The sequence below is a fragment of the Parasteatoda tepidariorum genome, chromosome 2, assembly GCF_043381705.1.
Source record: "Parasteatoda tepidariorum isolate YZ-2023 chromosome 2, CAS_Ptep_4.0, whole genome shotgun sequence".
In the NCBI taxonomy this organism is placed as follows: Eukaryota; Metazoa; Arthropoda; class Arachnida; order Araneae; family Theridiidae; genus Parasteatoda; species Parasteatoda tepidariorum.
Window position 1 is genome coordinate 13,504,802 of NC_092205.1, and position 6,011 is coordinate 13,510,812.

At 26.7% G+C, this 6,011-nt stretch overlaps 1 long non-coding RNA gene across 1 annotated transcript in view; it reads right to left on the bottom strand.

Moving 5' to 3' along the window:
• Positions 1-6,011, bottom strand: part of LOC122271104 (uncharacterized) — a 14,132-nt gene that overhangs the window by 435 nt on the left and 7,686 nt on the right. The window contains exon 2 of the long non-coding RNA XR_006226166.2: positions 800-897. This is a non-coding gene — a long non-coding RNA (uncharacterized lncRNA). The remainder of the gene's footprint in view (positions 1-799; positions 898-6,011) is intronic.

The following is a 6,011-nucleotide window of genomic DNA, read 5'->3' on the forward strand; positions in this document are numbered from 1 at the left end:
ATGTTCTTGAATTCAATACTTTCAATTTTGAAACCTCAGGAATTTAAGTAATTTAAATTATTGAAATAAAATTACAAATAATAATTTTAAGCATTCCAATTTATTTACGATATACTTTTATTAAAGGTATATATATATATATATATGTATATATTTCGTTGGTTAGGAAATGAAATTTAAATTTTTTTTTGTCTTTTTGGCTACGGTTTATTTGTGATTGAAGTTGTAGAGAATGAAAATGAGTTGAGTTGAGGAATGAGCGAATGCAGTAATAAATGTATGATAATGAATACACTCAAAAGAATCACTTTTGAGATTCCTAAAAAAAAAATAATAATAATAATTCAAGTAATTTTTTGATAATGAGGCAAATGAATTTTATCTTATTTCTCTTATATTATACAGCCATACAAGAACTTTGGAATATAATATTAAAAGCAAAAATTTTTTATTCGAATTTTTAAATTTAAAATTTTGACTATTCTTCTATTATACGTGGCACATTTTCAGACTTTTGAAAAACTTATTAAAAAACGTATTGAAAAACATAAACCCCTCATTTTTTTCGACTTAAATAGTCTTTTTAAAGAGCGAATTTCGTACAAATTTGCTTGGGTATTAAAAGATGTTTGATAAAGGTTTGGTATTTATCTTATTTGGTATAAATTCTTGGGGGGAAAAAGCTATATAATATGAACTTAAATCCTGAAAAACCAATTCCTCCGTGAGGCGGTTTTTTACTTTATGTGACTTTTAGATATATTTCTGGTCTTAATACACGGTTAGAGTTAAAAGATACCTTTTGTTCTAATCTACGATCCAACTAACGCAGTTTTGACGTCATCAGTTTCAGGCGAGTGATTTTTCGCACGTGCTGGGAAACCAAGTCCTCTCAATCTGAAATAAAAAGGAGCCGAATAGCGGACCTCGAATATGAAAAAAAAATAAAGAAAGAAAGAAAGAAACAATAAATAAATAAATGAAAAACGGTCGTTTGAATGTAAAGTAAAAATAAAGAAAATAGTGTTGGCATCATCTCAGCCGGAACAGCACGCGATTGTCGAATAAAAGAGAAACTTTAAATCGCTTCTTTCTTAACCATCAACCTTTCAAATGATGACCAAGTTCGCAAAAATACAAGAAAAAAGGGGGCCGCGGCCCCACCCCGATGCGGGTGTCTTTATATCCACCCCTTACCAAGATTCATAAGTAATTTTTTCTTACTGAACCATTTACGATGTCCTAAAGGTTTCGAATATGTTCAACAATAGTTCATAATACTCATTTTCGGACAATGAGCTTTTTTTCATTTTTTTATTCTCTTGTTCTGATCGTGTGTGGATTCATTTTATAATCTGTTGCGGTTATGAGTTACACAAATGTGAGTTTGAGTTAACAATTTATTTTGTATCATTCTTTGCTTCAACAATTTTACGTCCTTTTCTTTTTCTTATTGAAGAATTGTTTTTTGCTGTTGCTATTATTATTTTGCTTAAACTTGAACTTTATGTTTTAAGATATGTTCAAGGTCTTTTATTTTTAAAAAAAGATTTTAGTGTCCAAAAGCGAAGTAAGAGGATTTTTAATCTTTTCCGGAATTATTTTGACATTGCTACTTTTTTTTTATTTGTATGTTTGAAATATATTATTTACACAAGAGAATATATGTTTGAAATAGATATTCTTTTACACGCCGTTTCGAAATATACATTTTTTACATGTTTCGTACTTATAATACTAACGTATATTTTGGATACATATTACTAAAGAAAATTGTAAATATCGAACTAAAATAAATTTAAGCATTTGAAAAATATTGAATAAGAAACATTTTTTAACAATTTATTCTCCTACTTGTATTTGTTATTTTTTATTTATTTATTTATTTTTAAAATTATTTATTATTATTATTATTTTTTTTTTGTAATTAAAGTTTTCGCTTTAAGAAATGTTCAAGATTAGGATTTTTAGAACTTTAAAGGTTAGTAGTCTCAGAGAATGATGAGGATTTTTCTATAAATATAGAATATACGAAATTTTTTTTTAATAATTCTTACTTCTACTTGCTTTTTTATTTTTTATTTATTTAATTTTTTTTAAATTTTTTGTTTATTTATCTTTATCTTTTATATCATTTATTTATTTACTTTCTTGCTTATAAATGAAGTTTTCGCTAAAAGATATGTTCAAGATGTAGACTTTGAACAAACTTTAAAGGTTAGTGGTCTCAAAGGTAAATAAAAAGAATTTTTTTCCTTCAATATGATATTATTTTTTCTCCCAATATAATTTGAAATTATTTTTAAAATCTGTTATTTGTTCAAAACTTGTTGAAGAAATAACATAAAACTACAATTTGTTAATATGAATTAATTTACAGATTTGTAAAATAAAAGAACTCTAAACTGAAATAAAACATACATTATAAATAAAATTTCAGATATTTTATTGTCACAGTTGAGTTTCGACTTTTTTAGAAATAACCAGTTCTTCTTAATGAGTTTCAAATAGCGTTTCAAATAGTCAAACTCTTTTAAAAATTACTTTGAGGACATTAATTTTATTAAAAAGATAGCTTATAAAGAAATGATTTTGTTTAATATAGGAAAAAGCTTTTTGAAAAAGTTTTAATAGCAAGTATTGTCATAGCCTCTTTGAATTTTAGATTAATAAACATATGTTTTTTTTTACATAACAGACCAAAGTAAAGAAATAACTGAATTTTTTTAAAAATTGCATAACTCTTAAAAAATGCATTTGTTTGCTTAAACTTATGTCTGCATGAAATTTGATTCAGGACATATTTCTTCTAGCGAAATTGTGCTCCATTTCTTTTGAAATGCTATTTATAATATTTTTTGCTGAACTCAGAAATCATGATTCTATATAAAATAAGTAATTGAGAGTAAATCAGACAGTATTAAAATTATAACTTAATAAATTCAATTTTTCTTAAAAATTCATTTAGATTATATTTAATTTAATTGACATTTAGATAATATTCATTTAATAATTTAATTTTAACTATATATATTCATAATGTTTTTGAGAATTTATCTTAAAGTTATTAGAACTTCTACACTGGTATGAATCAATCTACTGGCCAACGATACTACAACTCAAGTTATTCTAAACAAACAGCAATTTCATTCTTTGCATACCTTTAAAGATTATCAATTTTATTTGATGAGTGGTTTAAATCATAATTCAAAACTAAATAATTCTATATGTTTGTTGTCTATCTCACATGCATTTTTAAACGAAAACAGTTTATGTAATCATTGACCTATAACCCTTAATACATTTAACACAACTAGAGACGAGGGGGGAAAGAATCCAAGCTATTTTTCAAAACTTAAGTATCCTTCATGTCTTAATATCAGTCCCAAATTTAACACCGAATGCTTAAAAGTCTTCTCTTTAAGGAAGGTTGTGCCTTGCTGTGTGGTCATAACACTGGTGAACCATGACCGCTATTAGGCTATCTCCATGTCTTGTACCTATATTTTAACTTTCTACATATGAATCTGACTGATTGTGCAAGGAGTAGAGGTTAAAAATACACTGCCTCTGAATGACACGGTTATTATTTCCAGCAATACAACTCAACTCTTCTTTACCTCCAGGCATGATGGGAGAATTTCAAAACGAATGAATTTTCGTGTTAAGAATTAAAAGAAACAAAAATGAAATTCGTTACCGTCACATATCCTTGTAACAAAGCTTAAAATGTACTAGAGTATTTTAGAAGTGTAGTTTTCATTGATATCACAATTGTAAATAATAATAATAATAAGACAAGGAAAGTTATAAGGCGAGAAAAGCAATCAGTACCAAATAAAAATCATAAACGGCTTGCATTTTTAAATTTGCAAGTGAGAAAAACATAAAATTTATGTTTTGAAACTTAATTAAATTTATAACTTGTTACAATTTTTACATATATTTGTGTTAAAAAAATAGTTCACGATAGAATTTTACATGTATGTCGAATCAATCAATTTGATATTTTGGACGATTTTCATAAGCACGTTAAACACTTAAATTTAAAAATGTTTACCACGATTTTTGAAAATAAATAGTACATAAAATTAAATGCACGAATATGAATTTAAAGTAAATCGAAATTCATTTTATAACTGCTAAAATTAGTTTTATTTTCTTGGCGACAATATTCTCTGTTATTTTTCTGTTTTCACGCTCAAACTTTCATCCTTAGATATAAATGAAGTGTCATTATTGTTGTTCCAGACATAAGAAAATCATCTATCATTAATCATCGAAAGATTCGATTCTTCTTTGTACAGAAAGATTCGTGATCAATTTAATTGGAAAAATAAAGCAAAAATAACTATTCTACGTTCCTCTTTTCTTCTTTTCTTTCTTTCCATAGCTTTAACTACCTAAAACATTAAGTTATTAAACTTAGAGGAACTATTGCTTTATTTCTTTTAAGTAAATGATTTAATAATTCTTTCTACCGCAAGTAAAAACTTTTTTTTTTTTTGTAATTGATGTTCAATAGAATGGGTCGAATAATTGTTCATAAGAATTTTTGCTCGATTGAAACACTCATGTTTCAAATAACACTAAACTATGCGAACTGTTTATTTCTTTCTTTGAAATTGTTATTTAGATTGGTGCAATCTATCGTCATGTAAGAATTAGCGCAAAAGGAGAACTTATCTTCACCTTTCGGGTTTATCCAACTAAACATTTTCACTAAAGTATAGCGGGAATTACGTTTTCTAATGACAATTACAAACCACTTGAAATGTATGATCATTTCTTTTTATAAACATCCACCAACTTTTGAGCTATACTATTTTTCAGAAAATGCGCAGAGCTATACTAATATACAAGCTTTACAGCGCATGAAATAAAAAAGCTTTCCACTCTGAATAACTTTTGGCCGAATGTTCAGATTTTCACGTACTAGAAATCGATTTCAATGGTTCGAGGTCCTAAGCTTAAATGTGCAAATTAATTTAAGATTGCGGTATTTTAAGTTACGAAATTAGATTAAAAACGCATTGTCTCTCATTAACAAAAAACTTTTTTTGACGAAATCAGATGTAGAAAAACATGGGCGGTTGCCACAACCAGGAAAATATAGGGTCAAAAATCTAGAAATCTCAAGTTTGGGCCCCTAATGCCAATCTAATTTCACTTATATATGTCACCACAGAGAAATCGCAGATTTAAATATTATTTATTATTATATAAAGCAATTCAACGCAAATTACGAAAAAATTTTTTAAACTTAAAATTAAGTAGATTTAATTAGCGTAAAAATTTGCACACCTTACAATAAAACTTTTTTTCAACCATTAGTAAATTAAACAAAAAAAAAATAATAAATTTTTTTTTGACTTATATTTAATCACAAATTATTTTTGATTTGATTAACTAATTTCGGAATTATGGCTAGGTATGACAAAAATACATGAAGGAGCTCAAACTTTTGATCACTCACCTGCTTAAATTATTGGATCTCTATTTTTCCAGACTGTGGCTACTTCCCATATTTTTAGAGTATGGAATTCAAATATATCAAAAAAAATATTTATTTAGCAGAAGTATTTTTGAGTTTGATATCGCTACTTAAAATATCGATTGTTTTAATTAATTAGCATATTTAAAGTTAAGCCATCGAACCACTAAGATAGAGTCTACGTACGTAGAAATTAGATCAATAGATTAGGAGTTACTCCGGTTGTTCGTGAGGGCTAGCGTTATAACATTAAAATTTTAAGTAGCCAAAAAATGTCTTAATAGGCTGTATATATATATTAAAAAGATGGATAACAAAATAATGTGACGATATATCTCGTCATCAGCTTACCCGATTATATCCATAAAAAGAAGTGCTTTCTAATATTGTATTTGTATAGCAGAAGCAAAATATATCAATATGAATGCAATAGTGTGAGGAGCACTCGAAGGGAAACGAAAATAGAACACATTCCACGTTTATTTTCCATGTTTTCTTTCTCTCTCTCTCTTTATAT